Source organism: Rhinatrema bivittatum, chromosome 1 (assembly GCF_901001135.1).
Source record: "Rhinatrema bivittatum chromosome 1, aRhiBiv1.1, whole genome shotgun sequence".
In the NCBI taxonomy this organism is placed as follows: domain Eukaryota; kingdom Metazoa; phylum Chordata; class Amphibia; order Gymnophiona; family Rhinatrematidae; genus Rhinatrema; species Rhinatrema bivittatum.
This window is the reverse complement of record NC_042615.1, coordinates 501936002-501948529: the sequence shown is the minus strand read 5'-3', so window position 1 is coordinate 501948529 and position 12528 is coordinate 501936002. Positions and strand designations below refer to the sequence as shown.

The 12528-nt window shown below is 45.1% G+C and overlaps 1 protein-coding gene across 1 annotated transcript in view; it reads right to left on the bottom strand.

Moving 5' to 3' along the window:
• The window catches only part of HCFC1 (host cell factor C1), a 465140-nt gene that overhangs the window by 2319 nt on the left and 450293 nt on the right, over positions 1-12528 (bottom strand). The gene's annotated exons all lie outside the window — the stretch shown is intronic.

The following is a 12528-nucleotide window of genomic DNA, read 5'->3' as shown; positions in this document are numbered from 1 at the left end:
TGTAGGATTCTGGGAGGAGCCATGGTGTATGGCCCCCAGCCAAGGATTGTTGTTGCAATGACTGGACTAAGTAAGCTGGGAGGATATAAAATGAGAGGAAACCTCCCCTCCCTACCAACTGATAGCTATAAAGGCTCATAGCATTGGATCCTTGCCCCAGTTCTGATATTTGCTGAGGAGGAAACTTCAGGTCCAAACAAACATCCCAACAAAGCTAAGCTGCTCACTTCTAACAAGTGTTCTCTGTAGAAAACAGAATATATCAGCCACACAAGTAGGTGAGGTTATCTGACAGCACAACAATGGAAAAGCTCCCTCAGAGCTCAGAAAACTTGAGAAGGGCATGGGGGGTCTTCCCACGCAGCCACCTGCTGCACAAGTCTTTATAGAAAGTTAATCCAACTCTAAAGGGGAGTTGGGATGGACTATGTGGCTGACTTACCCTGCTCTTCATAGAGCAGATCTAGTACAGGTGATCAAGTTAGCTTTCTCTGTAGACAAACAGGATAAAGGTCAGCCACACAAGCAGGGACTCCCAAGCATATGGAGAAATTAATTTTTACCTGATGATTTCCTTTCATTAAATCTAGTCAGACCAGTCCAAATGAATGGGTTATGCCCACCGATCAGCAGATGGAGACGGTTCAACTCATATATAAGTCAATCTCATGTATAAGTCAAAGGTATTTTTTGGGCCCCAAAATCAAGGTTTATCTGTCACCTGTGATTAAGTCAAGGGTAAAACCTAGGGGGCTTATGAGATGGTGAAATCATACTAAGAAACAAACCGATAAATTAAGAAAATCATTTATTTATTTTTTAAAAGCAGAATAAAGTGTCTCATAAGAAACATTCACAACTTAAGAAAATGTCCCTGCTTTATGAATCCTTGCCTCCCTCCCCCATGGTTGTCCCCTGCTGTTTCAATCCTTCTCTATTATTCAAACCCTTCCAAGTCAGATTCTTCATAGTCACGTGGAATTATTCTTTGGTGATGCCATCAGGATAAATGCTTTCTTCGCTGTCTCCTTCTGTTGAATCATCATCCGATGATGCTTATTCGTCTGCCTTCATAGATGGCGTCATCTTCTGATCCACCCATAGCATTGCTAATGCTGCATTTCAGGAATGAATTCTTGACCATTTCTGGTGGAACTGATTCCCAGGCATTCTTTATCCATTTTGCTACCAAATCAATATCTGGTTTCATCAGGTTCCCTTTGTTTGCTTTGCTTGACCAGAACACATCCACTGTTGCCACATATGCAACAATTGGTCCTTGAAAGGCTTAATGAGACAGACATCTAATGGCTGGAGCATTGATGTCAGACCTCCTGGGATCACTGCTAATGTGATTGTCATTTTCTTTGCATCATCTTTCACATCCTCTTATGTGCATGGGACATATCCCACATCAATAGTGAAAGTCATTTTCTTAGCCCCCCGCTTGGTCGTCTACCCCACACATCGTACAGCCACCACTTTGTTCCCTCTTCATCTATCCAGCCTTTTGATGAACCTGAACAGTTAGGGCTGCTGGAATTTTTGGGTTCTTCGCCATAGTCTTCCTCTTGAATATCACCACCGGACGCAGTTTTGTGCCATCTGCCAGGCAAGACAGGACCACCATGAAATGGGTCTTTTCATGACCAGTTGTTTTTACAAGTATGATTTTCTCACCAACACCAGCTACAGTACAATTGCCAGACATATCAAATGTCATTGGCATTTCATCCATATTACCATATCGAAATGATTCTTTATTCTCTGCTGAACAATGAATTTGTGGAATGAAGAGATCTTTTCATCAAGCTCTTTAGGCAGTTTCTGTGAAACCTTTGTGCGCTGACGAAGGCACAATCCATATCTGTTCATGAACCTTGAACATCAACCAGACGATGCTGTGAATTCTTTCAGACCTTCGGTCGCTGAATATTTTTCTTCTTTTACCATTTGAAGGGTACGAATCCTAATGTTTGAGCGAGTCACAATGTAGCCATTCTGTTTGCATTCCATTACCCAGCCATTCAAATCCTTTTCCATTCCTTCAACAGGCGCAATTTTGAAATGTAAGGCTTTCTTTGACTTTGGCATTTCTAGCAGCTTTTCTTCATTTTTTTCGCCAATCTCTGACGAGTTTTCACCAATGTCAAATTCTCTTGCAGCTAAACAATTATTGGCCTCCTTTTGCACATTCTATAACCTTCAGTTTCGGCGATGTGGTGTAAGATGCTCTCTTTTTCTTCTCCACACATTTTCCTGAGGGTAAGATGTCATCATTCTAATGGCTGTCCCTGCTGTCTGAATCCTTTCCTCCCTCCCCCATGGCTGTCCCTGCTGTCAGAATCCTTCCCTTCCTCCCCCATGGTTACCTCTCCTGTTTGAATCCTTCCCTCTCTCCCTCCCCCATGGCTGTCCCTACTGTCAGAATCCTTTCCTCCCTCCCCCATGGTTGTCCCTACTGTCAGAATCCTTCCCTTCCTCCCCCATGGTTACCTCTCCTGTTTGAATCCTTCCCTCTCTCCCTCCCCAATGGCTGCCCCTCCTGTTTGAATCCTTCCCCCCTCCTGATTACTTAATTCACCCGCTATCTGGTCGACGACGGCACTTGCGGTCTCCCAGTGTAGTGATAGGACAGCTTCTCCCCCTCAACTCCTCCGGATCCATTGCTGCTGCTATGAGGAAGACTATGAACTTGCGGTCCTTCAGGCATGTCCTCCCTCCTCCCCTGCGGGGTCCCAGTGGAGTGCTTTGAACCACGTGGTTCTAAGTGCGCCAATCAGACCCTGGCTTGGGAGGGGGAGGACATGCCTGTGCAACTGCAAGTGCATTCGTATCGGCACTATGTAGATTGACCTGTGGATAAGACGACCGCGATTTTAAGGACTATTTTTGATGGTAACATTTTTCGACTTATACACAAGTACTGTATTTTTCGCTCCATAAGATGCACTTTTTCCCCCCCAAAAGTGGGGGGAAAATGTCTGTGCGTCTTATGGAGCGAATATAAAAAACAAAACAAGACAAAAAAAAACTAACTACAACTCCCCACCCTCCTGACCCAAAGACCTGCCAAAAGACCCTCATGGTCCAGTGGGGGGGTCCAGGAGCGATGTCCTGCACTTGGACAGTCGGGTGCCAGTAATCAAAATGGCGCCGACGGCCCTTACTATGTCACAGGGGCTACCGGTGCCATTGGTCGGCCCCTGTGACATAGTAAGGGCAAAGGGCCGTCGGCGCCATTTTGATTACTGGCAGAAGACGGCCGAAGTGCAGGAAATTGCTCCCGGACCCACGCTGGACCACCAGGGATTTTTGGCAGGTCGGGAGGGGGGTTGCAGTTAATTAAATTTAAAGGGTTGGGATGGGAGGGTTTTTCCCCACAGAAAGAGAACGATAAAAGTTTTCTGATCTGGGGAGTGGACTGAAATGGCTCTCCCCAGACCCGAAAACGAAATGGGGACAAAAAAAAATAATTTTATACAATCCCCTAATTTGCTCCATAAGATGCACAGTCGCCCGGGAACAGAGCTGGTTTATAGCACACCATTTTTTATTATTTTTTTTTAATTTACCCCCTCTGAATCCTAGGTGCTTCTTATGGTCAGGTGCATCTTATGGAGCGAAAAATACGGTGTATACATAAGTTTTTACCTGATAATTTCTTTTCCTTGATTCCAGTCAGACAAGTCCAGACAAATGGGTTATGCTCACCAACCAGTAGATGGAGAGAACAAGTTTGCCGATAACACCCCTTACATGCATTCGTGCTGACCTCAGTCTGCCAGTATTATTTGTAACAAGCTAACTGTGCTATATTTTAATACTTTTATCTGTTGTGTTTTTTGTGCATTATTTTATGTATGCTTATGTACTGATTTTATCTTCAGTATTCTACATATGATTATGTATGTTGGTTAGTGCTATGCATAAGCAGCTTATATGCAATTTAAAACAAATAAATTGAAACTAAGCAACATTTAAACATTTATTTTAATTCCTTTTTTTTTTAATATTAAATTAACTGCCAGCGGACTTCCAGAAGAACAAGGAAGAGAATCTAAAGACTCACTATGAAATGATAAAACACTCACCCCACACTGAAGCAGAAAATTTGCTCTATAACAAATTGAGATTGAAACGATAACCCAAATTGGAGGCACAGGAAGGGTCCTCACTGAACCTAAGGAAAGCAAAATTGCTTACCTTGTAATAGGTGTTATCCCAGGACAGCAGGATGTAGTCCTCACATAATGGGTGACGTCACCAACGGAGCCCTAGCGCGGGAAATCTGTCAAAGTTTCTAGAAACTTTTGACTGGCCCTGTGAGGCCAGTGAGCATGCCCAGCATGCCATGATATTCTCTGCCACAGGTGTCTCTCTTCAGTCTCGTATGTAGCAATAAGCTTTAGCAAAAATAAAATAAAAGGAATAAGACCCAACTCCGCGGGGTGGCGGGTGGGTTTCGTGAGGACTACATCCTGCTGTCCTGGGATAACACCTATTACAAGGTAAGCAATTTTGCTTTATCCCAGGACAAGCAGGATGCTAGTCCTCACATATGGGTGATTAGCAAGCTAGAGGCTGAGTCATTTTGTAGTGAAGTACCATAGCACTGACGTATTGTTGTTGAAAATGAGTCAGCTGAAGATTACAGCAGATTGGATGTAGAAGGAGTTGGGATTAAACTGGAAACAAGTTCTTTAAGACAGATTGTCCATAGGCTGAATCTTGTCGTCCTTGCTTGTCCAAACAGTAATGAGCTGCAAAAGTGTGAAGAGAACTCCATGTTGCTGCTTTACATATGTCAAGGATTGGCACTGAACGATAGTGTGCTACTGAAGTTGACATTGCCCTTACTGAATGCGCCTTTACTCAACCTTGGAGAGGAAGGCCATGCAATCTGCTAGCCAATCGGATATGGTATGTTTACCCACTGCCTTTCCTGGTTTGTTTGGATCATAAGATACAAAAAGTTGAGTGGATTTTCTGTGGACTGCAGTGCGGTTTATATAAAATGCTAGTGCACGCTTACAGTCCAAGGTATGTAAGGCTGTTTCTCCTGGATGGGAATGGGGCCTTGGAAAGAATGTGGGTAAAACTATGGATTGGTTTAGGTGGAATTCCGTAACTATTTTGGGGAGGAATTTTGGATGTGTACGGAGAACCACTCTGTCATGTAGGAACTTTGTATAGGGTGCGTACGTGACAAGTGCTTGTAACTCACTAACCCTTCTAGCTGATGTAATGGCTATGAGGAAGCTAGTCTTCCATGTGAGAAATTTAAAATCACATGAATCTATGTGTTCAAAAGGGGAACGCATGAGTCTTGTTAAGACCAGATTGAGGTCCCATTCTATGACTGGCGGCCAAATTGGTGGTTTTAGATGCGTTAAACCTCTCATAAACCTACTGACTAGAGGTTGTGTGGAAATAGGCGCATCTCCTACCTTGTTATTGTAGGCTGAGATTGCACTTAAATGTACTCTTACAGATGAAGTCTGGAGACCAGAGTCTGAAAGGTGGTTTAAGTACTCTAGTAGAGAAGTAGTGGGGCAAGTAAAAGGGTCAATTTTTTTTTGCCTGCACCACAGAGTAAATCGTTTCCATTTCAGAGAATAGTTCTTACGTGTGGAAGGTTTACGAGAAGCTAGAAATACTTGAGATACGTTGGTGGAAAGATTGAGTGGCTGTAAGATCAAACTTTCAACATCCATGCTGTCAGGGTTAGGGATTGAAGGTTGGGATGGCGCAACAGACCCTGATCCTGAGTTATGAGAGTGGGAGCTACTCCCAGACAAATTGGATCCCTGACTGAGAGGTCTAGAAGTGTGGGAAACCATACTTGTCGAGGCCAATATGGGGCTATGAGTATCATGGACCCCTTGTCCTGTTGAAGCTTCACTAGAGTTTTGGTTATGAGCGGTATTGGAGGATACGCGTATAGTAGGCCTGAGTTCCAAGGATGAGCAAAGGCGTCCTTGGCTGGCTGGTTCTTCTGTTTGTGTAGAGAACAGAATATGTCCGCTTTGTGATTCAGATGTGACGCAAAGAGATCTATTGTCGGCTGACCCCAACGTTGAAAGATCCTCGTCGCTACTGAGGGATCCAGGGACCATTCGTGTGGTTGAAATTGATGACTGAGGCGATCCGCTAGTACATTTTGAATGCTTGCCAGATAAGTGGCCCGGAGAAACATTGAGTGTGATAGGGCCCAGGCCCAAATCTGTGCAGCTTCTTGACAAAAGAGATACGAGCCTGTACCTCCCTGTTTGTTGATGTACCGCATGGCTACTGTGTTGTCCGTTTGGATCAGAACAGTCTTGTGTGAAAGGCAGTCCTTGAATGCATGTAGCGTATAACGTATAGCTCGAAGCTCTAGGAAATTTATTTGAAATGTTGCTTCGAGTGTTGTCCAAGTCCCTTGTGTTTGGAGATTGTCTATGTGAGCTCCCCAACCCAAGGTGGATGCATTTGTAGTTAACGTTATCTGTGGGACTGGTTGCTGAAAAGGTAGGCCTTTGTGCAAGTTGTCCATGTTTGTCCACCAAAGTAGAGTTGATCTTAGTTGGGTGGTCACTTGAATTGGATAATGTAGTGGTTGAATGGCCTGGATCCATTGTGATCTTAAAGTCCATTGAGTAATTCTCATGGCGAGCCGTGCCATAGGAGTAACATGAATTGTGGAGGCCATATGGCCTAGTAAAGTGAGAAACTGATGAGCTGTCATTTGTTTCTGTAAGTAAATGGATCTTGCTAGTAGAGTAAGTGTCCTTGCCCGAACTACGGGTAGAATGGCCTTTGCTAGATTGGTGTTCAATTCTGCTCCTATGAATTGAAGCAGGATCGGTGTTGGGACCGGTCCTGTTCAATATCTTTGTGAGCGACATTGCGGACGGGATAGAAGGTAAGGTTTGTCTATTTGCGGACGACACTAAGATCTACAACAGAGTGGACACGCCAGAAGGAGTGGATAGAATGAGACGGGATTTAAGGAAGCTGGAAGAGTGGTCGAAGATATGGCAGCTGAGATTCAATGCCAAGAAGTGCAAAGTCATGCATATGGGGAGTGGAAATCCGAATGAACTGTATTCAATGGGGGGGTGGGGGGGAGGCTGATGTGCACGGAGCAGGAGAGAGACCTTGGGGTGATAGTGTCTAATGATCTGAAGTCGGCGAAACAATGTGACAAAGCGATAGCAAAAGCCAGAAGAATGCTGGGCTGCATAGAGAGAGAAATATCGAGTAAGAAAAGGGAAGTGATTATCCCCTTGTACAGGTCCTTGGTGAGGCCTCACCTGGAGTACTGTGTTCAGTTCTGGAGACCGTATCTACAAAGAGACAGAGACAAGACGGAAGCGGTACAGAGAAGGGCGACCAGAAAGGTGGAGGGTCTTCATCGAATGACTTATGAGGAGAGATTGAAGAATCTAAATATGTACACCCTGGAAGAAAGGAGGAGCAGAGGTGATATGATTCAAACTTTCAGATACTTGAAAGGTTTTAACGATCCAAAGATGACAACAAACCTTTTCCGTCAAAAAAAAAAAAATAAAAAAAATCAGCAGAACCAGGGGTCACGAGCTGAAGCTCCAGGGAGGAAGACTCAGAACCAATGTCAGGAAGTATTTCTTCACGGAGAGGGTGGTGGATGCCTAGAATGCCCTTCCGGAGGAAGTGGTGAAGACCAGAACTGTGAAGGACTTCAAAGGGGTGTGGGATAAACACTGTGGATCCATCAAGTCTAGAGGACGTGAATGAAGAGGGGGTGGCTTGCGGGAATGAAGGCTACTACCTAGAGATAATACCCTTATTCAATATACATACACACGGTTAATGTGACTCCAACATTGCTCTAAGCTTCAACGGTAAGAGGAAATGTGGAAAAAAAAAAAAAAGGATTTGCATTCACAAAAAAGCGGGGTGTAACTTGCTTGTTACGGCGGTTACTACCCCCAAACCAAATAAGCCTGGTAATTTACTTTCAATGCATATCTAGCATAGCTCTCTGCTTCAACGGCAGGGGAGAAAGTCTGTTACTTCACTTTCAACACATAGCTCTCTGCTTCAACGGCAGGGGCAATGTAGAAAAGAGTATCTATATATCTCTCTATCTATCTATCTATATATATATATATATATAGACAACAACCAAAAAGGACTAAATTACATAGTCGAGTAAACAAAAGCATGGGTGTAGCTTGCTTATTGAGGCGGTTACTACCCCTAACTAAGCTACATATTCAATTAGATGCAGTTCCAATACTGCTCTCTACATTAATGGTGGGGTGGAAGGGAAATAAAACTAAAAGGTACTAAGAGCCAAGCATAACAAGTAAGAGGAAAAAAGAAGTGCATAGCTTGCAGACTGGATGGGCCAATTGGTCTTCTTCTGCCATCATTTCTATGTTTCTATGTGAGTTGGAGTGAGATGGGATTTTTGATAATTGATGAGAAAACCCATGGAGTGAAATAGGGTAATTGTTCGAGTCAGAGAAGTGAGAGCTCCTTGCTGAGTGACTCTTGATGAGCCAATCATCCAGATATGGGAAAACATGGACACTTTCCTTGTGCAAGTGTCCTGCTATTGCTGCCAGACATTTGGTGAAGACTCTGGGAGCAGATGCCAGTCCGAATGGCAGAACTCTGTATTGGAAATGCTGATGGCCCACCATGAAGCGCAAATATTTGCGATGAGGAGGGAATATGGGAATGTGAGCGTAAGCGTCTTGAAGATCCAGAGAACAAAACTAATCTCCTGTTTGAAGAAGTGGAAGCATGGTGCCTAGAGAAACCATCCTGAACTTTTCTTTTTTCAGAAATTTGTTGAGGTTTCTGAGGTCTAGGATGGGACGTAGGCCTCCGGTTTTCCTTGGAATGAGGAAATACCGGGAGTAGAATCCTCTGCCTTGCTGAGTCCAGGGCACTGGCTGTACAGCCCTGGCTCTCAGAAGGATGGATAATTCTACTTGTAATTGAATTAGTTGAGAATTTTGTTGTGGGAAGAAACGTGGTGGAGATTCTGGAGGAATTGAGAGGAAATTTAGTTTGTAACCTCGAGACACTATGGAGAGTACCCATTGGTCTGATGTTATGTTTAGCCAATGTGTGTGAAAATAGGATACTCTTCCTCCCACTGGCAGATCTGGTCGAGGATTTAGGGGATGGATTTGTTCTCTGGCCTGTGTTTCAAAAGCCCGCCACTGGGCCTGTCTGTGCAGGAGGATGCGGGCGGGTAGGCCTAGGCTGTCTGGCCTGGGACTGTTGTGGTCTAGTTGACCTACCCCTAGAAGTTTGGGGGTAGTATCTTCTTGGCCTATAGTAAGAACGTCTGGTTTTCTCTTCGAGGTAGGCGACAAGAAGATTGTGTAGAGGGATCTTGTGGTATTTGAGACAGTTGACGTAAAGTCTCTGTATGGTCTTTAAGCTGTTGTACTGCTTCTTGGACCTTTTCTCCAAACAAATTGTCTCCGACACATGGTAGGTCCACAAGTTTTTCTTGGACCTCAGGCCTGAGGTCCGAGGCCTTAAGCCAAGCCCATCTACGGGCGGTGATTCCAGATGCTGCTGCTCTGGAAGCCGTCTCAAAGTTGTCATAGACCGCCCTCACCTCATGCTTTCCGGCTTCTAGGCCTTTGTTGACTATGTCCTGTGCTGGTTCCCGGAATTGCGTAGGCAAAGAAGTAATAAATTCTTCCATTTGCTTCCATAGGTTCCTCTGATATTGTTATATACAATTGGTAAGCAGAGATTTTTGTGTTCAAGATAGCACTTTGATATACTTTTCTGCCTAATGAATCGAGAAACCTATAGTCTTTACCAGGTGGAGTTGATGAGTGTGGGTGGATACGTTTTGACTTTTTCTGTGCAGACTCTACTACCACAGACTGGTGTGGTAACTGTTGTTTCTGATATCCTGGAGCTGTCTGCACTAAATAGGTTGTGTCCACACACTTATTCACTGCGGGGACAGAAGATGGATGCTCCCAGATGCAGTGTTGAAGATCCAAGAGAACCTCATGGTTTGGAATAGCCAACACTTGTTTAGGTAGGTCTACAAACTGTAGAACTTCTAGAGTTTGTTGCCTGGTATCTTGTTCTGCTGTTAGTTTGAAGGGAATGGAGTCAGCCATGACCTGTATGAATGTTGAGAAAGATAAATCTTCTGGAGGTGATTTTTTTCTCTGGTCTGGAGGTGAAGGTTCAGACATGAATCCCTCAGAAGACGTAACAGACTGCTGGTCATCCCAAGAATCATCTGGGTCATCTCTATAAGGAGACCTTGGAGGAGATCTGGGAGGGTAATGAAGGCCTGAAGGGCCTGGTTGTTGATCATTGGAGGAAAACAAATGTGAAGTGTCCTGAGGCTTTGTTGTTGGGCAGGTTATCGATGACATTTTGATATCTTTTGTAAAAGACGTCGATAGAATGCGAGATCCTGTACTTCAGGAGGCTCAGATGATTGTTGCCTCGAAGATGTAGTGGTTGTCATCGATGTAGTCGTCGGAAGAAATGTTCTCGAAGACTTCGACGTCGTTGGAATTGAGATCGGAATTGAAGAGCCCGATGGTATCTGGGCAAAGATGGACGTCGATGACGTGATGAGTCTCTGTGTCGTAGTGATCGAGTCCATGGTTGTCCTCGGTGCCAACAAGGACACCTGCATCGGTAATACAACCGGCATCGATGCTGGTGGCATTGGCATCTGCGGGATCGCCGGAGATGCTTGATCCTTTAAAGCCTTAATGACCGCTTGTCTGAAGAGATCAGACAATTCCGGCTGTTCAACTGATGGAATCAGAGCAGTTGTAAGTGGTGGCGGAGGCTGCGATGATGGATCCTGTGCAGAAGTCTGCGAAGGATCTGACATCGATGGAGGCAAAGGCCCAGGTGTTGAGGGGACCGCTATTTCCTGGGTCTGTGGCCGCTTTGCCGTTGATTCCTCCTGGGACGTCGATGTGGACGCCGACGGTCGACGATGCCGATGCTTTAACTTAAGTTGGTCGGTCTACTTCGTTGATGCTGTGGACGATGGCGAGGACGGACGATCACCGGATCCGTCCGGGCGAGATTTTTTAAGTAATGCTCATTTAGTCACTCCGGCCGGAGACGACTTCGATGATTTTGAAGGGGAAGGAATCAGTTGCAGTTGGAACAAATGTTCCATTTTTTCCTGCCTAGCCTTTCGCCCTCATCTCAGTGCATTTAGGACAAGTATTCACATCGTGCTTTTCACAGAGACAGAGGACACATTCAAGATGTGGGTCGGTGATCGACATGGTTCTGTTACATATAGGGCATTTTTTGAAGCCCGTAGCCATTTTGTTATCGATGGCCGTCGAAAGAGAATGGGAATTCGTGAGAACAAATTTCCAAAGATGAGAAATCGAGACCAAGGTACTCACCAGCCGGTGAAAGGGAACCCTGAGAGACCTCTATGAGAGAGAATATTCGAAAAAACTATGACTTTTCAGTCAGAGAATGTTGTGAAGAACTCACAACGGCTCCTGTCCCGCGATGCTGGTAGCAGTGCGGAAAAGCGAAGACTGAAGAGAGACACCTGTGGCAGAGAATATCATGGCATGCTGGGCATGCTCAGTGGCCTCACAGGGCCAGTCAAAAGTTTCTAGAAACTTTGACAGAAAGATTTCCCGCGCTAGGACTCAGTCGGTGACGTCACCCATATGTGAGGACTAGCATCCTGCTTGTCCTGGGATAAATTAAATTATCAGGTGATAAGCAAGTTTGCTTACTGTAAACAGTGTTTTCCGTAGATAGCGGGTGAATTAGCCATGCTGTCTGGGACATCCCTCTGGGACGACTATTCAGAGCTTCCTAAAGATGACAAGAGCTTTACTGTGTGTGGCTGCGCATCCTTTCCCGCTTGGCTCCATTTTTTCCTCAGTCTGTTCCAAAGCATGTCTGCAAAGCATGAAGTGGAGACTGTCTGGGAAGGTGGGCGGGTCAGCATGGCTAATTCATCCTGTTATCTACGGAAAACGCTATTTATGGTAAGCAAACTTGCTTTTTTCTTGCAGATAAGCAGGCTGAATTAGCCATGCTGACTGGGAGTCCCCAGCTGAAGTTTGTGAGCACAGTATGAAGAGTCCCTGTGGGGACGCTGCGCCGTTCCTGAGGCTGAGTAAGACGTGTTGCACCCAACCTGATCTGGGATAGTGGACAGTCTCTTTATGTGGCCCTGAGTGGAGAATGGATCTGCCCTTCACCGCATCGGCAGCGGCTTACAGGTCGAGACAGTAATGGGAAGTGAAAGCATACAGCGAGAACCATGTGGCGGCTTTGCAGATGTCCATTATAGGAACCTCCTGTAGGTGAGCTACTGATGCTGTCATTACTCTCACCTGATGGGCCTTTGGTGAACTGGTCAGGGTCTCTGATCTTTTATTGTAACAGAACTGAATGCACTGTGAAATCCAAGTCGAGAGAGTCCTCTTGGAGACCGGCAGTCTTGGGGCATTCGAGCTGAAGGAAACATATCTGTGAGGTTCTAGATTCAGAGTGCGTTCT